The sequence below is a fragment of the Pan paniscus genome, chromosome 16, assembly GCF_029289425.2.
Source record: "Pan paniscus chromosome 16, NHGRI_mPanPan1-v2.0_pri, whole genome shotgun sequence".
In the NCBI taxonomy this organism is placed as follows: domain Eukaryota; kingdom Metazoa; phylum Chordata; class Mammalia; order Primates; family Hominidae; genus Pan; species Pan paniscus.
The window spans coordinates 26,089,955-26,112,719 of record NC_073265.2 but is presented as its reverse complement, the minus strand read 5'-3'; the positions used below and the strand labels follow the sequence as shown (position 1 = coordinate 26,112,719).

Here is a 22,765-nt window from a genome sequence, read left to right as displayed (position 1 = left end):
AATATTTGTTTGCATTACCTTGCTCTCCCCCACCCCCAACCCCATGATAACACAGAGAAGTGATAGATTTGTCCAATTTTTATAATGCTTTTTTTACACCACCCCGGAAGGCACTTGCTCCTATCTCGGGTTTACTATTTAGTGTAAAGAGTTCCGATTTGGGTATATTTAAGAAAGACTCAGCTGTCAAAAGCAAAGAAACTGGGAATGGTGTTTTGACAACCATATAGTGTTAAAGGAAATACTGTAGTCTGAATAAAATTGCTTATGTTCTCCAAAACAAGAGTAATATAAAAACACTTTTTTATTTATATGAAAAAGCAAAAGCAGAAATAAATTCCAAAGGTTTCCCTTTCTTTAAGAAATTCTGAGAGAACTGCAGTCGCCATCTGTTAAGGGTTGGGAATTGAGCAAGAAGCCACATTTTAAACGAAAAAGAGAGAAAAGACCAGGAAAGTCTGTGTCTTCCGTCCACCCCTCCTCTCTCCCACCCCCTAGGTCAGCACCCCTCACGCCCCCCAGCTCTCACCCTCGTTAGAGTCCACCAGGATCCTCCTGCCTCCTCACCCCCTCCCGCCCCCGCGGGCCTGTTAACCCGGAGCAGATTTGGGAAGGGAAATGTGGCTAATATCTCTAGCAGCTGTCAAAGGAGGGACCTTCCTTCAAAGGGACTGGACAGGGATCCTCCACAAGTTCTCCATTAGCTAGCAGGCCAGCAATTTGATAAGGAGCCTGGACCTCCGCTACAAGTTGCCACTCAGTTAGAAAGTCCGGTGTCCGGGTGTCTGGATGCGCGGAGTGACCCCAGCTTCGCGGCCGCAGCCCCCGCCGCCCACCCAGCGGGGCTGGTGCAGACGTGCGTCCTGGAGCCTGGGAGGAGGCAGGACAGAGGCTTGGGCCTCGGCAGAGGGGTGTGCAGAGGGCTACCCTGGCCCTCACCTGACCTTCCCTGGGCGCGTGTGTTAGAGTTAGACCAACGTATTGCAAACTATGGGGGCACGGGGGGCCCGTCCCAGTTACAGTTGCAGTCATCAACTCAGGGCGTCGCGCGCCGGGGCGAGCCCCCTCCGTCGGGGCCCGGGCTGGGAGAAAGTGCCGCGCGGGGGAAATGCTGGTCTGATGGGGGAGGCCGGTCAGATTGTGATGAGAATGGAGGCCGTCGGGGCAGTGTTTGAAGGGAGGTTTTAATATTAATAGTTTCGGTGTAGAGACAGAAGGGAGATTGCGTCTACGGCTCCTCCGGGCAGACTCTGGGTGACAGGAATGATGGATGATCCGGCAGAGCCCAACAGCTCCTCCCCCCCAGCCCCAACAGTGTCAAAGCTACTTTAGTTGAAGCTTTAGAAATAAAATAAACAGCATCGCCACCCCCCCATACTCTTAGTACACCTCCACCCTCTCCCCCAGCTCTCCGACATCGATTTATGGATCATTATGTATCAATTACTGCCCTCAATACCTTCCCATTGGCTTAAATAAAACAGTTGAAAGATGAAAACGGGGGGTTCGGTGGAGATTTTTTTCCCTGACAAGAACAATCGCAAAATCCATTATCTCATAATCCGAGGCGCTGGGTGAGGAGGTGAAGAGAAAGGACGGGGTCACCCAGTAAATAACTGGGGGGAACGCAGGAAGGGGGGTGTCGCCCAGATGCTGCCTTTGTTTTCTTTCAGATGGGTTTGGTTGGTTGGTTGGTTTGGTGTTTGGGGAGCGGGGTAAACTCGCGTGAGAATTAGATGCCTACAAGTTTTGTGACCTAATTATTTAACTCCTTTGGAGAGACCCCTTTGAATATGTGTCTCGTCAAACATCAGATGTTGTTGGTAGTGAGGTCACACATGGGAAAAGGTGTGGAGGAATGGGTCCGTCTGGAGGGCGGATTTTCACTTTGTTGTGAGCAACTGTGCGCGGGAGGGTTGGCCGCCGGGTGGGGAGACCGTCCCTCTCCCCTCGCCCCCCGCCGCTGGCTGTTTTTGTCGTTGGAACTGGTTTGGATCTGGGGCTGGCCGTCCCCTTTCGCCCCCACCCCCACCTCGGCCGCCCGAGGCTTTTCTTCCCTCTCCTGCCTCTTCCGCGGCGGGGCTCGAGGTTCTCTAGGTGTTTCTATGACTACATTGTGTGTGTGGGAGGGTCAGACGTGGGGGTTGCCCGCGAGAGGGCCGTTCCTGGGCGATCATTTATCAATGTCACCCACATAATGATTCTCTCTGCAGCCTCCTATTGATGAGGATAATTACATTAGCTCAGAGTGACTGATCAATGAAAAACCATCACACAAAAACTTCTTTACTCCTCTGTAATACCAAAAACCGATACAGAAATAACATAGAAAGCCTGATTTTCTTTCCCTTCCCTGTCCACCAATGGATTCTGCCCCCTCTGACTCCCCTCGCCCCCCACCCCACCCCAAAAAAAGGACGGAGGAGTAAAGTAAGAAAATAGACCCAGGTTTGTTTCGTTTAAAGGAGGATGCAATTCTGTCCGTGAATGCATTTTCTCTAAATGTTGGCTTCATCCCTCCTTTGGTAGAGCATGTCAACGGATTTGCTAATGTGAGTTGCTTTCAGACTAGTCTGTGGTTTTTCTTTTTTATTTCTTTCCTCCCCTTTGGGCTTTTTTTTTTTTTCTGCTTCAAAAAAGGAGATAATTCTTTCTACAAGTATCTGGTAAAAGAAATTCCTCTAGGTCCTCTTTTTAAAAAGCGTTTGCCTAAGTCGGGTTATCTTTTGTCTTTATCACTTCATAAAGTAGAGCAATTAAAGATGTGATGTTGCATGGGCGGAAAGGGTGGATCCATTATACGGCGACATAATACGCTATATTCTCGCCTGAAAGTTTGAAGCTAAATTACGATTTCGCTTTTTCTAGACTTAAAAATCAATATTTTCTCAATTAAAGCGAATTTTAATGCTTTACTTGCGAGTTTTTAAAGGCGCTGTACATTTTATTGTAATGCTCTTGACTTCGGAGTAGATGCAGGAGACGGGTTGATTCTCGTGGTCTTTTTCCTCTCGAGGAACCTAGCCCAGGAACATCCCATGGTTTCATGTCAAATTGAAGCAACAAAGGTAAGAAGGGTTCTAAGAGGGACGGGGCAAAAGGTGGGGAGCCCGCCAAGGAAGCCCACCAGCGCCAGAGGCCATTGTCTTGTATATTTTCACCTCTCTGTGTCCTGCCTCCTGAAAGTGACAGAGGTGTCCATTTTACTCTAATCTTTCTCAAAGGGGAGCACGTTCGACTCACATCTGCTCTTTAATGGTCAGAAAAGGAGCTGCATTTGGGGAGCATTCTAAACTCTTCCCAGGGTCCCCCTGTTCTCTTCCCTCTCCTTATTTAACCAAATGCTAACTCGGAACTGGCTCTTTCACCAATATGGCCATATTTTATGTGTTCTGGCTTCTGTATGAGAAATCATTCCCCACCCTCAGGAGCATGCACTGTTTACAGACGTTTTCTCCTTCCACAAGTCTCACCTAGTAAAAGTTCCCGCAGAGAATTAACTGTGGTGTGTTAATAGCCCAGGTCTGCTACTGCTCTCTCCTGCAAAGTTGAAATCTGGTAACCAGGAATATGGCATTGAATTAATGCTGGGAGCTGTTCAAGGTCAGCAGAAGCCCAAAGACTTGAGAATTCTAAGGCCCAGAGACTTGATGGGAAGCAAGGTAGTGAAACTTTAAGAAAGTAAGGCAGAGAGGAGGAGAAGAAAATGAGGCCAGGAGGGAACATAATAAGAGAAGAATAGGACAAGGCAGAAGAATGAGCCTTTGGGACCTCTTTATAATTTAAGAAGAAATAATAATGAAGGGAAATTGAATATCTAAGGCTTGCTATTACATTTTTTTGAGGCCAATATCCGTTTAAGAACAAATCCTCAGAGATGCCAGGAAGGGCCTGGGTTTCCAAATGGAACTACTCACAAAGTTCCTTTTGCAGTTCCTTCTTCTGTTAATTTGCTGGGAATGAGAAGACTTGGGAAAAGGCGATGTGTGTGGTGTACCAAGGGCTTAAGTAAGAGTATGATGGGAAGGGGCACCTAGATATAATGAGGCTGCTGTTTTAAGCTGAATAGAAAAGAGGAGAAGAAAGAAAAAGCCACACAACACCACAATACAGTTTAAAATAATTCTCACCCACCTGCCTTCCTTTTTCTCTAACCACACACTATATTGAATAGTACACATAGGTGGGGGAAATTTCTAGTTCATCACCTTCTGTCTGTAGACCCACCAACGGAGCCCCCTTCCCTTAGATTCCTGACATGTAAGCCTAGACCATGGCCTTTTTATCAAGTGAGTGGGGCTTTGTTAATGTATTTGTACTTTTCTGCTTTCAGTCTAAGTTTCTCGCTTTGGAGGAGGGAGGAGATGCAAGAAAGGAGGGGGAGGGGAGCAGAACACAAAGACTTTATCTAGTTCTCACCAAGCAGGTTTCAAAATAGGAACTTAATGGGAAGAAAGACGAAAGAATTAAAAAAAATAAGAGGGGCGTGAGAATTGTTTATTACAAGTTTACTTGTCTGGAAGAGAGGTGATTCTGTGGATATTTTTCCCTTTGAGGATTCTGTTTTCCTCTTATTGAAACATTTTCAAATTTTAATCCTTTAGCAGACAAAACCTCAATATAAATATGACATGGGCCACTGGCAAAAAAACGAACTTAAACTCAGTGCTTAGAAGGGAGGCGGTGTGGGGAGGAGAGAGCCCTTTCTGATTAATAACTAGCAGGGTAATGTTGAGGGCTTTTTCTGCCCGATTGCCTTTTTGAATTAGAGCCGATTTCTTCACACTTCAATAGTGCCTGTCTCCTTTAAAATGACTGGCAGATTTGTTTCTCTTTTTTTTTCTCTCCCTGAGACTTAATGATGTAAATTTTCTAATTAGTTAAATCATATTGCTTAAAGGCCTAATATTTACCATGTAAGAAATGATCATCCAGATTTGGACCTCTTGAAATATTCTGAGAAATAACACTTGGCTTTTAGGTTGAGGGATGAAGAGGAGAAAGCTGTATTACGGGAAGCTGTTTAGAGAAGAGAAGGCATAAACCCGGCAACATGTTAAATTAATAGATGAAGTTGAGCTGGGCTCACACCCCAAGTCCGCTTTTATTTTTCAATCAGCGAAGATTTAATTGGCAGCCCTCAGGCTGGGCGATCTGATATTTTCTCATTAGTTTCCCATCACTAATCTTGAGTGTTAGATTGGCTCAAAGGTTGTCAACATTTGACCAATTTTATTTAAGGAAAAAAAAATCATGCATTATGGCTCCTGGACGTGAGATCTGCAAATAAATCCTGCTTGGATCAGCGGAACCAACAGGCGAAAAAAATGTTGACTATTCATCGTCGCATTTAATAAGTTGCATTAATGTATATTTCAAGGCGAGAGAGAGAGAGATTATACATGTGGTGCGTAGATGCCGATGAAAAGAAAGAGGTGGATGGGGAACGGGAGGCACTATAAGCCGGATGGGTAGGTAAAGTGAGACGTAGAAGCATTTCGAACCGAGGGTAAATAACCCAAGTGGAATAGCTGTTGAGGATTTAGGAGCTACAATCCCCCCTCCCTTTCCTTTTGCAGCTGCGTGAAACTGCCAAGCCTGTCTTGCAAGCACAGAGTGGCTCTGCTGTCTAGTCCAGAGCTAACATCAGAGCGCCCCCTGCTGGCAAGTAGAGCAGAACGCTGCGGGTCAGCCCCCTGCGAAGCGAATCTTGTTTTTCTGCGCACCCCACCTTTCACTGACTCCTTCCACAGCCCCCACGTCCATTCTCCAGCAAAACCCCGCGGCAGGGGAATACCTTGTCAAGGACTGAACATTTAAATGAATAACTGATAATAATAATAATAAAATGCGAAGGAACCCCCCACATTCGCTTGGCCTCTGGGGAATAAACTATCAAAAGCCTTGGCAGAGGACACCTTTCCTTTTTCTACATCTCTGTATTCTCTGCGTTTTCGCTACAGTTTGTTTTTCCTGCAGAACTGCAGATTCCGAGTCCAAGGAAATGTTTTTAATAGATGCTGTAGACGTTTTAAAAATGGATATCTGATGGGGAAAGAGGCCAATACAAAGCAATATTTTGCATCCTCACAAAATTAAACTCCCAGGAAACTCGCACTGTTTAGAAAAGTCTTGAGGGATAGCTTTCGGAATTCAGACGGTTCCTTGTCCAGAATGACCCTTTCCTGCAACGCAAAGCAATACCAGACCCTGTCCGAATCTTTTTTTTTTAAGCAGAAAAAGTGTTTAAAAGTTGTCACCATAGCTACACACACACACACACACACACACACACACACACGTCTTTTCCATGGGTGTGTCTATTCTTTTTTGGGGTCGTACTTCTCAATTTTGCTGGAAACGGAAAAGGTAGCTGAAGTGCACCAAAATAACCGATGTCTTTGACATTTGATCTTACTATAGTGTTTCACGTCCAATGCAAGGTGTGAGACTGCTACTATTTGAGAGAATTTTGGTTCTTTTTCAACGGTTCGGTGCATAGAGGCATTTTCTTGGTTTCCCAGTTAATCTGCCGCGGGATTTATGAGCACCATGTAACGCGAGGGCGCACAGGTAACGAGAGCCGGAACAATCTCAGGCTGGCAGCCGCACCGCCTGCACCGCCAACCTCCACTCTTGGGAAAGGCGTTGGCAATGCAGCCCTGACTCGGATAAGTCTTCTGACCGCAACCAGACCCCCACATAACGAGTGTCAATCTACACCGCGGAACGACTTTTGTTTCTGAGGGAGTTTTTGGTTTTGCTTTCCAAAGTACCGGATTTTGGGATTTTGTTAAAACAGTGCTCAGAAATGAGGCGCGGGGGAAGGAACACGGGCAGGGAGGACAGCAAGGGAAAGGTGTGTCTCTGGACTTTAATTTCTTGCCAGAGTAGCAGGACTTTCTGGTTTAAAAATCCATTCTCCTCTTTCGCTTCTTCCCAGAAGCCCTGTGTCACCCCTTCTCCAACCCCCATTCCCATCTTTGGAGACACTCAGGGAGGGGACAGGGACCCCGGTGACTCCCTAGAACCAGCGCTCCTAGGGCAAGGCAGAGGTGGGAGACAACCCGGTCTTCAGGCCAGTGAAGTGATGCCTCAGTCTGATTGTGTTTGAAGATTTGCTGGGGCTATTGTGTGACAACTGAGGTAAAGTTAAATATTTATACTCCAAGCTGTTATCATTTTGGGGGGTCTGTTTTGAGGAAGTCCATTGGGTTCAAACTGATTTTAAATATAAATCCTGCTCTGGGGAAGCAGAATCTACTGCCTGCAACTGGGGTTGACTGTTTGAAAGGTCCCCGTTAAGCCCAGAAGTGGAAGGGAAGTTATCTGCAGACCATATGAGTCTATTCAAATATATATGTATATACGTATGTGGGTATATATACAAAATATCTATATATAGCTATCTACATATCTGTACAAAGACAACAAAATAATAAAGGCAAGAAAGGGGGTGTCCCTCATAGCAGTTGAATCCAAATAAAAATATTTCTCTCACATATAAAGGAAATATGATCATCTCATTGTATTGTCTCTGTTTGACTTAATGAAATTTGGAGACATTGACAGTCTGGTCAATGTCCTAAGTAAATTAATGTGAAGGTCCTTAGGAAGGGACGGAAAACACCCCTTGCCATTAATCTTAAACCACTTGAAGATTATGAGTAAAAGAATGGGATCACTAAGCATTACCATCTCAAGTAGCTGTTAACTGCCCCCATCCCTTTATTGTGGCAACAAAATAAACTCTTCACTAAGAATGATGTTTCTTCCTTTTTTGTCTTTGTTTTTGTTTTGCTTTAAGGGCAAAGAAGGGAAAACAGAAGCAAAGAAAACTGTTTCAAAAGTCTTGGAATTGCTACTGTTAAAAGGCTGCGGTTCATTTCTGATTTCCTCATCTTTTGCTACAAAGGAAAAAGAAATCCAATGATGTGTCTACCTTTGATGAGAAGAAAACACGAACAACAGCAGTGTAGGTGTGTTTGTTTGTTTTTCTTTTTTCCTGGAAAAATATTTTTAATATTCACCAATTAGCGAGTTGAAAGCTGTGGAGATGTAAAAGATGTTCGCTTGTCCACATCTATTTGTTGAGTTTCGTCAATGGAGTTTTGTAGGCATTTGTACCAGATAGAAATGGAGAGAAAGAGAATTAAACACTTGCCAAGGAACAACAATATATACACTTTCAGGTAACTCCACCTAATCCTGTATTTGAGTGCTGATAGGGAGGAGGAGGGGGTGCTATTTTCCCCTCACAAACACCCCAAAGCAGTATTAGACAGAAAGAGGGGGTGAGAACTCTATGACTGAGCATTCTGACAAAAATGGAAGCAGCACCTCTCTGCTCCTAGACCCCTAAGGAAAGACGCCCCCAAAATGTGCAAAAGCCGTTATGTTTCCTTTAGAGTCCTGAGTTGGGTGGACCTTTCAGAGACATACACAGTCATTAATATTTTAAAAAACAAAATGCAGAAACGGAGAGCAGTGGCTAACAGAAAAGAAAAACATGCTAAAATTTATTCCTGAAACACCGCAAATTTCCAGATGCCACAAAAAATCAATGCAAACGCACCCCCTCCTAACTGAGCAGACAGACCCGGTGAGGGTTCCAGTTGAAACTGGAATTGGAGATCTGAACTCCGCTAGAGCAATGGGAGACGTTACCCCGAGGCTTCCGGAGTGGAGGTAGGGGACGTCTCCCTCCTTCCAGCCCGCGGTTCCCACCTGTTCCCTCCGCCCCAGGCTGGGGCGCGGGAGAGAGCAGGAGCTGGAGCGATTCCGCCTACAGTCTCCAAGGCGTACCTGGCGCTACTGCTGCTCTTAGCAAACCAAGAAGGAAACCCAGACAGGCCCCTAGAGGCCAAAGACCCCGCCAAAGGGACCGAAGCTCCCGGTCCCAGGCATACGCAACGGCCTGCCCTGTTCCCAGGCCAGGCTCCCACGCCCGGATGGACAAAAGGCTCACAGGCCACACTGGTCCCGGAGCCGCTGTGAAACGCAATGGAGGGGGACAGTCTCCTCGCCGCGCTCTGGTGCGTGTGTGCGCGCGCGCGTGTGTGAAACACGTGCACTCGGTGCGGGCCTCCGGCCGCAGACGTCACCTGAGGAAGTTCACCCCCGGGGTTCCCGGGCCCTGAACCCACCATCCCCTCCATGTCGCCTCAGCCGCCCCCACCTGCTACCCAAATCCCGGGGCACGCCCGGACAGGTGTGCAGCCTCTAACTGGAAAGCTCCCGGGAAAAGAGCCACGCCAGGAAAGGAGGAGGCGGGAGGAGGGGGTAGGGATAGAGAAGAGAGATGGTACTTCCAGAGCTCAGACGTCCCTATCTTCCGAGAAATTGTCATCACACTCAATCTTTACACCCTGATCTACGGTATCCAAAAAGCAGACATTGATTCGCGGAAAAATCGAGTTCTCGAAAATACAGGGATTTGACGCGGACTCCTGAGACCTGAGCAGGCGTTGCTTAGGTTCAAAAGTATGATTTTAATTTTCTTAATGAAGGCGCGCTCTAGAGCTCAGCTGGTAATGGCTGTGTTGAGTTTAATAGACTTCTGTCGAACAGAAAAAGACGGATAAGTAATCTGCTCTAATGCAATTATTTTCCCAGGTTCGAAAGTCATTGTGCAGAGAGGGCAGGAGTGAATTAAGGCCCCGGGGACCGCGGACGCCTGGCCAGGAGACCGCCTGAAATATGAGCCGAACCTGTTTTGTGAGATGCACTTGGGTTTGGGGGTCAGGGTCGAAGGCTTCAAAGCCCTTGGTCTGCACGTGTGAAAAATCTCTCTCTTCCTCCCTCCCTCCTGCTCCTCCTCTCCCTCTCTTTCTCCCTGTTCCCCTTTCTCCTCACCTCTCTCAGAATTAATGTTAATTTCCTCTCCCCCTCCTCTATTTTGCTTGTCTTTGTGTATTTCATGCTGATCCATTTAATCCAAAGTTATTTCTCTGAAACACACACAGAAGTAGGCTCTTGGACTGTGTCAGCCCAATCACTTTTTGAAACCCAAGAGAATTGGGATGTTGAAGATACTGAGGACGCTGTGTACACACATAGACAATGTATTGTGAGGGCTATTTCTATCCCAGTAATGAGCCAGTGCCCATCACTGTGCAAAAGTTTTAGCCTTAACACAAGTTATCATTCACAATATTTATTTGGCGTTGTCCAAAGTCTTCTCAGCTTCATTTGTTCAAACTCTTCTCAGCTTCAAACTCTCCACTTTGCCAGGTGAACAGAATCTCAAGCAGGCGTCATTTTAAAAAATAAAAATATCACAACTCATAATTTCCCTTCTTACAGAAAACCCAAATCGATGCAAAGAAAGCCCTTCATTCTCACCTGGACGAAAGAGTTGGAGACAGGGCAGGCCGCCTGGCCAGAGGAGTGAGCACTGGCAGCTGAGCCAGCACCCTAGAGCCCGGCACCCCTAAGCCCAGCTCTCTAGTGTGAACTTCTGCCCGGCCACTCCAGCCCCACTCTTCCCGACAGCCTCTCTCCCCGGTGCCGGAAAACAAAGAAAGTTCTTGGGACTGAGGCACAAAAAGGGTTAAATGAACCCCAAGCAATAGGTGTGTCTATTCCAGACCCCTAGGTGAGGCGACAGTAGCTGGGTTTGATGCGTGTCTCTGAGCTCCACAAACTGATTTGGTCTAGGGTTCCTTAGCTTTGTACATTCTCTTTCTTTCTCCCCCACCCCATCACACACACGCACAGACACACACACACACACACACACGCATGCGGTGACCTAGGCACGTATGCCCACAAACATCCACAAAGCTCTGTAATTGCTGTCTCCTCTTCCCTGACCCGATCCTATCCCAGTCCTTCCTACCCCGCCGCCCGCGCCCGCCCCCACAGCAGCTGGATTCACACAAAAAAGGGAAGAACGTTAAAACAAGCAAAAATCCATTTGCAAACCCCCCTCGGTTCCCCCCCGCCCCCACCGGCTGAGGAGGAGCACAGCTGGCTCCCCCGAGACAGGAAGCTGGGGTGCAGCAGGCCAGGGAGCAAGGCTCCTCCCGGCTGTGGGCCTTGCAGCGCCACCTCTCACAGAGGGTGTGGGGGTTGGGTGAGGTGAAGGGTGCTTTTCACTTTTCCCCTCCCCCACGCTCTTCGCGGGCTTTTGGGAATGGAGTTAGGAAGAGATCCAGTCTTCAGGACCCCACGACTCTCAGGACCTGGAGAAGCAGCGTAGGGCGGGCGCCTCCGAGCCGCCACAGTGTGACTGCACCAGAGCCCACGTCCGCCGGCGAGAAAGTCTGCGCCGAGGACGGCCGCGTCGAACTCCTGAAGCGCTCAGCCCGCAGAGAAGCTCGCTCGGCAGTGCTCAGGCCCAGCCCAATCTAGCAGTCTAGCATTTGGGTGGCACCAGGATGGAGGGCTGCCTCTGGCTCCAAAAGCAGATTTGGAATGCAGGAGAACGAGTGACTGTCAGAGCCAGTCTCTCTCCTCTGTCCTCTCTCTCTCCTCTCTCTCAAGCCAGATTTAGAATGCAGGAGAAAGGGTGACAGAGCCAGTCTCTCTCCTCTCTCCTCTCTCCCCTCTCCCCTCTCTCTCTTTCTCTCCCACTGCGCCTCTGCCATTCCTAGATCTCTCTTCCCATGCCTTCGGAGGACACACCTGCAGGAGCTGCTGAGTTGTTTTGGTGACCCGGGAGATCAATAGCAAGGACCCAGAAACACCCACAAGCTCTAAGTGGGTCTAATTTTGCTTTTGAAAAGTAGTAGGAGAGGAAAGAGACTTTATTACCTAACCGTGAGTTTTCCAAGATGATCCCCCTCAGCCAAGCAAAGTTGAGAAGGGTTTGACAGAGGGTGAGGACAAGATAGTTCCCTCCTAGCCCCCTCCACACCTCTACAAGAAACCTGGACGGAGCTCCCCCACCAGCTGAGAACTCCTTGTAAAGGCGCCTTGGGGTCCCCACCTGTGCCACTTACCCAGATCACCACGGCCTCTAGGATCTCAGACCATTCTCATCCCGGAAGCCGCTGACTAGACCAGGTCGGGGAAACACTAGGAGGCCCAGTCAGTCAATATTGCTTCTCTCTCATTTACCCTCCTCTTTTAAAGGTCAGCGGAGGAAAGCAGTTTTTCTTTTTCCTTCTTTCTTTCTTTCTTTCTTTTCTTTTCTTTTTTTTTTTTTTGCAGTAAATCACATGTGTAATTGCATTCACATAGAATTAAGAAGTAAAATATATCTTTTCTGCAAATGCACTTAGACATGTTTAAAGAGGGACTGCCCTGAACACAGTCGGTTTTTAAAGAATGAAACAATTAAATACAAGCTTTAAAGATAAAGAATATGAAGAGTGCCCAGTATCCCCTTCCATTGCCTTTACATAAATTAGGTGGGTCTCAGGAATAGCTCAAGTATCAAGAGTTCTTAAAGCTAACTAACCAATACACAAAAATAACAGATAATCACATCTTTAAAGTAAGTTACCCTCAAAGAAGTTAGAAGTGAATACCTAACTGCAGAGTTAAGCTTTTCCTGCTTCTTTATTTATCCAGGTCTCTTAATTTTAAAACAGATTAAATAATCTGCTCAAAAGGGTTGATATTGCCCACCAAAACAGAGTGAAGACCGTTGTTCATACTTTGAAGCTTATCCATGAGCCTTGGGACTTTTTGAATGTTTAAATGAAGTGTAAATAGATTAAGGTCACAGGTGATTGACAAGATCAAGCTGCTTAACTCAATTATCAAAATTTTATTTCAAAATTATGTTCAATTTGATTCTCCTGCTTTGCTATAAAAGATCTTAGAAAATCCAATAGGAGCAGACAATTTACATTGTGTCGTATGTACTGTGATTTATTTGTAAAATTATTTTGTGATATATATATACCTCCTTTAATGTTTTTGAGGAAACCATGTCTTTCCAATTAGATTTAGGAACACAGCTATCATACTAATTCAAAGGCAGTTACTTTGAAGACGCAAAGATCAGCAAATTTTAACAATTTTCTAAAATATGTCTAAATTTCTAAACTGCAGGCAGAAGCTGCAGGCTGTTCAGAATCCAATTCTCTGGATATTGGCATGCTACATTCAATGTCCAGCTACATTCAGTGTCCGTCTATCAAAATACTAGGTAAGAGTGCAATTTGTAAATATATATCCTACAACTCTTTTCTAACATAATATCTCAACATTCTCCTATGCATTATTTAATAGATAACCAAACTCTTCAGATTAAGGCTCATGCTGCCACATCTGGAAATGCTTCCTTTGCATTATCCATCATCACCTCCTCACCTCGCCCCAGCCACCAGTGAGAGAAATAGCTGAAGCCTCCCCTTCCACCATTATATGATAGCATCAGCTTTTAATCAGTGAGAGGCACTCCTATTTAAATTTACAGGATGACTCTTTATTTCATTTATCTTTTCTTTTGGAGGAAAGTGAAACAAGAGCACCACCCTTATTAATTATAAGATTGATGGGGTGAAAAAAGCCAAATGAATTTGGCTTGCAAATTATTAGTCTAGGTATGAACATTTATGACTGTGCCAGGAACTGCAGTCATGAACCCTGGGTATCAGGCATGGGAGAGAGTCAGCCCAGTGCATTCAATGAGGGTTCAGTCTCCCCAAATCTGACATGACATAAATGGAAACTTTGAAATTAGACCCAGGGTGGGCTCCCATTAAATCAGTTTATTTTCTTTCTTTTTCTTTTCTTTTTCTTTTTTTGGCTAGTCTTGCTAAACATGAACTTGCTTCCAGTGGCTTCCTTCATAAGCTTTAAAAACCTTTTAAAGTGAAGGAAGACACTTATAGATTTTGTGAAGAAAATTTTTATTTTCCCGACTTGATATTCACTTATGTTTCAAAGCAAGTTTTTCTGTAAAATATTTGTGACATGCATTTAACATTTTTAAAACTATTTTTATTCCGTTTAAAAATATTGGAAACCTAAAATATCCTGGGTATAGGAAGGATTTAAATAGACACAATTGAAGTTCGATGCAGAGAGAAATGAGAGGGAAAAGAAAGCAGCAATGGGAGAGATGAAAAGACAAGTTTTCTATTTATTTGCTTGTTTTCCTTTTTATGCACCACACTTACTCATGCTTTTTCATCCCAAAGTGAGGAAATTTAAATGAAAGGTGGAGGCAGAAAGCATCAAGGTAGAAAGGAAAGGGTCAAAACAAGGATTTAATAATTTAGTTAAAGACAAACTATATTCTCTTCTTTTCCTCCTCGTGATTATACATGTAAGAGTTTTGTAGTGCTTTGGAAAAGACGCTGGGGGTTTGAGATTTAACGAGCTCAAATACTGCCTCATCACCGGCTTCTTTTCTGTAAAAGAAATGTTGAGTGGGAGCTGACCCAATCCTGTGAAAATGGTTCATTCTGACATCAGAGCCAGCTTCGCACATACATTTTGAAAAGGAAGACAAGTTGTTTTCAAAACAGAAATGCTAAGCATTCTAAAAAGCATAAGCAATTTAAAAAATGCTCCTCAAATTTTCTGAAAAACTCCCAACTACATATATATATATATTTCACAATTGTAAGTGGATATTTGTGCTAAATTGATGCTTTATGTATATCCTGTCTCAATTTGTCTGTTCACTGTAAAGATATAATTTTTTTTAAGAAGCTATACCACTGACAACAATTTACTTAAATTCACAAACCTTGAAATTGATGCCTCTCCTATCAATCACATTCAGTAGATACAGTAAAACACATTCAACATTTGTATATCAATAGTGGCACACACACAAATCTGTTTTGTTCAATTTAAATGCTCTTCAACATGTCATTTCATATTTTTCTGGAACATGTTATGGGTTAGTCATCCTGTTTCAGCTTATTGTTAAATCCTTAACCTAATGAAAATTCAAAATAGAATATTTACTTGTCATGAGTTTCAGAGCTGAATGGTGGACTTTAGGAATAATTTGGACAACTTCTCTTATCATTCCAGCAAAGAATTGGAGGCCTAATGATGGCAACTGACTAGTCCAATTCATAAAACTAGTTAGCTCTGGTTTTTGACAACATCCCAAAGCTTTTAACTTCAGGCCAATTTTTCTTATTATATGATGCTTTCCCATTTTCTGCCCTCTATAACACAGTAGTATTTATAATACTATATGCAGAATTTTTACTAATATTTTTCCTTCCAGCACATTGATAATGAAACTCTTATTAAATAACAAGAAGAGAGTGATTGGTCTGTTTGCTGACATGAAGATCTGTTCTTGATCTGTGATGTCTGTTTTAATTAGGCAAAAACGAGATCTATCCTCTACCTGCAGGATAAATAGATGCCAGTATTGGCACAAAAACAAACTTTGTGTTTATAGAAATACCAAACTTCTCTATTTATTGGTTACATGTCAGCTCAGTCAATCAAGCTAGAACTAGATATAAATAGGAATAACTGAGAAAGATACTTCAAAATCTCCAAAAAATGTTCACCAGGAATATTTAAATGGATACCAGAGTTCCTTGACTTCAACACTAATAGCTGGCTTCTAGGTAACCTTCCCACCTGGCTCTTCTCTTCACCCCAAATTGAATCCTACACATGCTCCATATTTTTTACATTAAGAAGTCCTATTCATGCCTGAGATGTTCTTATATTTATGATGGCCCCTTCTGTCAAATTGTTATTTCTGTAGCCTGCTGTCAGAAACGTCACTCAAAGTTTCCTTTCCACCTCTCTTTACCCTCTGTCATAGTCACTTAGAAGGTCTAATCCAAGTAGAATCTACTTCACCTATAAAATGAAACTGGGAGAACTTTTTTCATTTCCTGTCACCTCCCCCTCTTCTCAACCAACACCTCCCCCAGCTTTATCTTGATTCTGTTTAAGGCTGTTCGCTGTTTCTCCCTGTGGTAAAATTTTTCATCCAAGCTATTTCTCTTAAGGTTCAAATATCTAACTTTCGTGAGAAAATACATGTATAAATATTTTGGGCATGTTTTCTGAATCTATGCTACTTAGGTTAATACTCAGGCAAGAAAGAAAACAACAGCAAAAGTAAAAGACCCGCCAATTACAGAAAGTTCTGGAGCAAAAATAGCCGATACTTGATTTTTTTAAATATAAAAAATAATATATCAAACCTGTTGGTGTTTAAAACTTTTTTTCTTTATCAGCGGCCTCCTCTCTGCTAAGTTTCCATTTCATGATTTTTGTATGAATATGATAAATGGTCATTAAGTCTAACCAGTTTTATTTAATGTTCGTAAAAACTGGTAGGTTTTCAAACAGATGTGGCCTGATATGGTTCAGTGAATTTAGTGGACTTCTCATATAAATGGAATAATAACCATACGGAAGATGAATTTTATACCCTTGTTTACCTCTTCCAGACTCACCCTTATTATAATTACAAATAGTGTTTATTATGTATTATGCAATATACATACCATTGTCCAGAGACCGCACAAAACTTTAACTTAATCACTGCCATCTAGAGTTTATAATCCAAGAGCACCAACACCAAAAACTACAGGGAAACACAGACAAATAGAAAGGGCACCATGATATATTCTTTTTTTTAATAAAAAAGCAAATATAATGGAACCTAGCTTATGAATGTGTAACACATTTTTATCTTCTCATTTAAATTTTTTTTTCAGATCCAAGTAGATGGTTGGGAAAGAGAGAATAGTTTATTTCACTTATTTTCTGTCAACTAGGGATGACTTTGGACAACTCTTCCCCTTTTAACCTTTTTAAAAGAGACTGGCAAAGAGAAGAAGGTGGCAACCAGAGCTGCCTAAGTGGAGGGAGTACACACAGGTTTAAATAATGAAGGCAGGAGAGCTCAGCAGCTTCACACATCACTTTACAGTCAGACTGCCTGGATCGCAATGCTGGCTCAGCCTCTCATCAGCTACACGACCCTAGGCAAACTCACACTTCCAAACTTCTCACAGGGCTTTCACATGCTCACCAAAGGAATTAATGAATGATGAAATTTATCCTAGTACTTGGCTCATGGTGAGCAGTCAATAAATACCAGTTATTATTGTTAATGGGATAGTTAACATCCTATACCACCCCTACCCCTAAGCTTAGACAGCACCTCATGTGAACAATTCATAAAATTTTAACATCTTCTACTTTTATTAATCATATAAGAATTCAACACTTCTGTTAGTTTAGATTCTCCATTTGTTCTATATTGTGTAGGTCACTTCAATTGCTTATATATTCGCATCTGTATAGTTTTCATTTAATATTCCACGTTTGAAAAAGATCCACACAGCATACATTTTCATGGGCAAGTCATTGAGTAAATAGCTTACTCAATGGGTTTGTTGGTTATTAGGTAATGGGAAGACCACTATGCTGAGAGCCAGGAAAACTGGATTCTAAATATTGTTTCCCATTTATTAGCTCTGTAATTGGGCCTCAGTTTCCTCACCTGCAAAATAGGTTGGAGTAGAAAATATCCAAGGTCCATTCTGGCTTTAATAGTCAGGAATTCTATGACTCACATAGGAAACTTTTCCTAGAAGAATCTTTTTGCTTCCTTTCAAGTACACATTGAGAAATATTATGTGCCTGGCCCTGTGCTAGGCCCTGAGACTCAATGAGATATAAGTAGAGTTCTGTGTTCAAGACATTTACAGTCTAGCAGGGTGCCTAACATTACATTACAGTGTAATAACTGCTATTTTACAGATATCTTTGGGGAATTATAAGACCTGATAGAAGCAACATCTGATGAATGGGAGGCAACTACGTGACCAGGGGAAGAGAAGGAAAAGCTTTGTAGAGGAATTGGCACCTGAACTGTCTTGAGGAATAAATAAGAATTAAGGCAGAGGTGAGGAGAAAGGCATGACAGGAAGAAATAGTATGTGTAAAGAAACAAACAAACAAACAAAAAAGAGAGAAAGATAAGGCCATACAGAAAACTGGTAGTTAAGCCCGGCTGGAGGTCAGAGGGTATGTGTGACTGAGTAGACATGTGGCTTCTCCCTCTTCACTCTTCCATTTCTCCACAGTCAGTCTTATAGAGTCCTTTGGCTTCAGTTACCCTTCATTGGCTGACGATTCCCCAGTTTTCTATTTTTGGCCTAGAACCTACATTTGAGCTTTAGATCTATACATTCAGTTCTCCAGTAGACATCTCTATAGGTCAAGAGGCACCCTAAACTCGTGATCTTCACCCCGGAGGAAACACCTTCTCCTGTGTTCACTGTCTTGGTAAATGGTATTACCATCCACCCAGTTGCTTGTGCTAGAGATTGGGTTTTATCCTTGATATTTATTTTTCTTTTCTTCATCCCCAATGCCTCCACAAGGGGTATCAAATCCAATAAATTTCCAAGGCCTAATAATTATGCCCCTAAATGCATCTTTAACCCATGTGTTTCTCTCTGTTTCCGCTGCCACCACCCTAGTTTTATTTGGACTTCACCATTGGGGGTTCTGGAGCCAAATCTGATCTCTTCATATTCCTATTCAAAATCCTTTGATGGAAACCCACCACCATTCTTAGGATAAAGTCCACATTTCTTAAAATGTTCTAAGGCCTTGACTGATTTCACTTCTGTCCCCCGATCTTCAGCCCCATCTGGAATCCCCTTATTCTCTTTAATCCAGTCATGTTGTCCACCATTACATTGCTCAAATAGTATAGCCTCGTCCTACCTCAGAGCTTTTGCACATTCTGTTTCCTCGGTCTGGAAGGTTCTTCTTTCCTCCACTGTCCCCCATCTGTAACTTAGCTAACTGCTATTCATTTCTCAGATCTCAGTTTAAATGCCACTTCTGCAGGAGAATTTTTCTTGACCATTTCCCCTCTAGATTAAGCTACATTCTCTATTCTCATAATAACATTTAAATTTTCTTTGCATCATTATCACAGTTATACTTCATTAATAGTTAATTATGTCATGATTGGTTTAATGTCTGTTTCCCCAGCTAGACTATGTGTTCCATGGTGACAAGGTCTGGTATCTTGGGTTCACTATGGTATCCCCAATGTCTAACCAATATTTTTGAAGGTAAAAGAAGATGAAGGGAGGGAGGGAGAAGTCAAAAAATATAAGGCCTGAAAAATGCCCATTGGATTTAGCAACTAAGAGGTCATGGATGACTTCAGAGAAGGCAGTTTCAGTGGCAAGGCATGGGTAGATGCAGATTGAAGTGGGTTAGGAACAAAAGGGAGGTGAGAAAGTGAAGGCAGTGGGTGTAAACTAATTTCAAGAATCTTAGTCATGGAAAAAAAGCAATATGACAGTAGATAAAGGGAAGATGTAGGATCAGGGCATGTTTTGCTTTCTAAGATGAAATAACTGAGCTTATATATTTAAAGATAAAGCAATAAAATAGAAGACATAAATTAATGGAGATTAACGATATAGAAAAAGAGAAAAGAAATTAATGAAAGAATATTAGAGGGTTGTAGTAGAGGCTGGGATTTAGAGCATAAGCTAAGTTCTATAAAAGTTAAAAGTCACCTCCTCAATGAGACATAAAGAGGAAAGTAAAGGCAGGCATACATATGGATTAAATGGTGGTGTGGGGCTGAGAAAATAATGTGGATGCTGCTTGATAAACTGGATTTTCTCCCAGTTGTAGGAGGCACTCAGAGAAAGGGGATGGTAGGGAAAGGACATAAAGAGAGAGGCAAAAGCTTAAAATCATTGTTGAGGGGAATAGGAGAGGGAGCTGATCAAGATCAGGTCATAAGATTGCTGAACCTTGCCAAGGGAGATTTGTGGTGCCAACCATCCATATCATTGTGTAATTTTCTCCAGAAGTGCTCAGCAATTTCAGTGAGGGAGTGAGATGCTTGGGTTCTTCTAGATCTGAGAGTTTGCAGGGTAACAAGAGTTTGGAAGTTAAGACTACATGTTTGGGAGTATTTGAGCTAATAAACCATTGGGTCTAAGTTAGATAAAGAAGAAAATGAAGACACAAAGTGGGTGACAGGCTGAGTGTAAATTTAGGGACACAAGGGCTATATATTTTCTTGGAGAAAAGAAGCTAAAGGTTCTCAGAGTTAGGAGAATGTAGGAGAGTATAATGAGAGATTGTTACATCAGTATTTCAGATGGAGAGGTGGAAGCTTCCTCTTCTATGCAGAGGGCATAGGTAGATCCAGATTGGCCATAGTGATAGATATCAAAAGAGGGATCTTTACATCAGTCCTAAAAGGTATGACAACATCCTCACTTTCTCTTCCCATTTCATTCTAGGAATTTCTTTTATGATCCTTGGGCCAGATAACTGAAAGATGGCAAAGGAGAAAGTGGGAATATGATTTATTCATTAGTTCTTTGTCAGTTTAAGCCAATTCACTTCAACAGGTAGTTAATGCGTGAATACCAGGTACTAAGGTATTGCTGCGTGGTAGAGATTCAGTGTTTGCATTTGAGATCCATCATTCTGTTAACTTTGTGGAGAATAAATTTGGCTGGGGCTGGGGAGTGAGAGTGGGCACAAGATTGGAGGCAATAACAATTTGACTTCACCATTTAATAAGGCTATGACTTAGGAGTATTTATTTAACCTTTCTGTGTCTTAATCCCTTCATCTGTATAATGGGAATGCTAATAGTACGTATCCTGTAGGTTTATTGGGAAATTATTTATTTATAAAATGTTTAAAATATACCCTACAGATTTCATGGCTGGAGCAGGAAAAGTTATGAGCTCGGAATATCTTCAGTGCCTGAAAGTGAGGAAGTGCTCCCAAAAATATGAAGGCCTGTCAAAAGGTACATGAAGCCAGCTTGAAGAGGCTTCCATCAAAATAAATAAGGAAGTAATGGATTGTTGTCTACTGAATAGAACAGGAATCCAAAAAAAAAAAAAAAAAAAAGAACAGGAATCCGTGAGTCTATAATAATAAATAGATAAATAAATAAGAAGAGAAAGCTCTTGCTTTTACAGTAGTAAGCCAGCTAATATAGAGGGAATAATGAAGTTTTAAAAAATCACCATTTCCCGAGCCTGGGCAACATGGTGAAACCCTGTCTCTGCGAGAAAAAAAAAAAAAAAAAAAAAAACCAAGAAACACACACACACACACAAAATTAGCGGGATGTGGCCGGGCACGGTGGCTCATGCCTGTAATCCCAGCACTTTGGGAGGCTGAGGCGGGTGGATTACCTGAGGTCAGGAGTTCAAGACCAGCCTGGCCAACATGGTGAAACCCCTGCCTCTACTAAAAATACAAGAAAATTAGCTGGGTGTGGTGGCACATGCCTGTAATCCCAGCTGCTCAGGAAGCTGAGGTCAAAGAATTGCTTGAGCTTGGGAGGTGGAGGTTTCAGTGAGCCGAGATCTTGTCAGTGCACTCCAGCCTGGCTGACAGAGTGATACTCTGTCTCAAAAAAAAAAAAAAAAAATTAGCTGGGCGCACATGTAGTCCCAGCTACTCAGGAGTCTGAGCAGGGAGGATAGTTTGAGCCCAGGAGGTCAAGGCTGCAGTGAGCCATGTTTGTGCCACTGCACTCCAGTCTGGGTGACAGAGCGAGACCCTGTCTCAAAAAAAGAAAAGAAAAGAAAAGAAAAGAAAAGAAAAGAAAAAAAGAAAATCCTCATTTTGCAACATCACAGAAAGAAATTGATTCAGGCATGAATCGTCAATGGATGCTAAATTTAGTGGAGCAAAGTTGATGAAGAACAGGATATTTATATGATATTGCAGTATCTCATCATAGATTATTTATTACAGTAGGAAAAAATTAACTATGCAGAGAAGAAAACAGACAATACCTTATCCAAGTGATCTAAACTAACATCACCAATAAAGACGATGTGCCTCCAATGTGACACTGTGAAAAGAACACATTCTCACTTCTTGGTCCTCCAGCCCTAAACGCACAACCTGAATGTAGTCACGTGACACATCACACAAATCCATATTGAGAGACAGTCTATAAAATATCTGGCCTGTATGCTTCAAAGGAAAGGCCAAGTAAAGATTCCACCTTAAAGAAGACCAAAGAGACATGAAAACTGTGATTTATGATCCTAGTCTGGATTCTGTAGTGGACAAATTTGCTATAAAGGACATTATCAGGGAAATAGATGAAATTCGAATATGGACTTGAGATTAGAAAAAGTATCAATGTTAATTTTCTCAAATTGGTGACTGTACTACATATATACACTGAAGAAAATATACACTGAAAGGTAAATGAGTAAAGTAGCATTATCTATACAACTAACTCTCTTAATTGCTTAGGAAAAATATGGAGAAGAAGAGAGCGAGAATACTAAAGCAAATATTGCAAACTTATGTAAAAATTGGTGAATCTGAGAAAAAAAGTTGTACAGGAGTTCTGCATACTTCTTGCAACTTTTTTGTACATTTGTAATTATTTCAAAGTAAAAGTTCTTAAAAGAAGAATGTGCAGAAAAGAAAAAAAGCCTGACCCATCGAAAGCTCTCAACGAAAGTTAACTATCATCATCACCATCATCATCAGTTGAGATATTCTTGCAGTGTTTCAAGTAAGAGGTGATAGAGAACCTCATTTCAGTCACCAGGCATTAGAAGAAGGAATGGAGTAGACAGGAAATATTCAAGCTAGCTGCACCAGAAATTCTGGCAATGATGTGGGGAGTATTCCATGATGTGAAATGCCACATGCCACTAGATTTATGACACATCACTTCAATGGACACAGCCCATGGCCAGTTCTTACCATGCAGAATGAATTTTTCTGTAATATATTCCTCTGTGTGCTCAGCAGCATAACATTCCATCAAACTAGATGCAGTTGGCTTCTGTGTCCTACAGAACCTCTGTAGGAGCAGTAG

General features: G+C 42.6%; 1 long non-coding RNA gene across 2 annotated transcripts in view; it reads left to right on the top strand.

Moving 5' to 3' along the window:
- The first annotated feature begins 2,470 nt into the window (after positions 1 to 2,470).
- Positions 2,471 to 22,765, top strand: part of LOC100986771 (uncharacterized) — a 30,289-nt gene continuing 9,994 nt past the window's right edge. Inside the window, exons 1-6 of one of the 2 annotated variants that reach the window (XR_008621133.2) lie at positions 2,471 to 3,068; positions 6,944 to 7,146; positions 7,808 to 7,979; positions 9,616 to 13,102; positions 17,665 to 17,809; positions 20,618 to 20,713. This is a non-coding gene — a long non-coding RNA (uncharacterized LOC100986771). Of the gene's footprint in view, positions 3,069 to 6,943; positions 7,147 to 7,807; positions 7,980 to 9,615; positions 13,103 to 17,664; positions 17,810 to 20,617; positions 22,656 to 22,765 lie in introns of those variants that run through there. The other variant, XR_008621132.2, reaches the window with a different exon arrangement.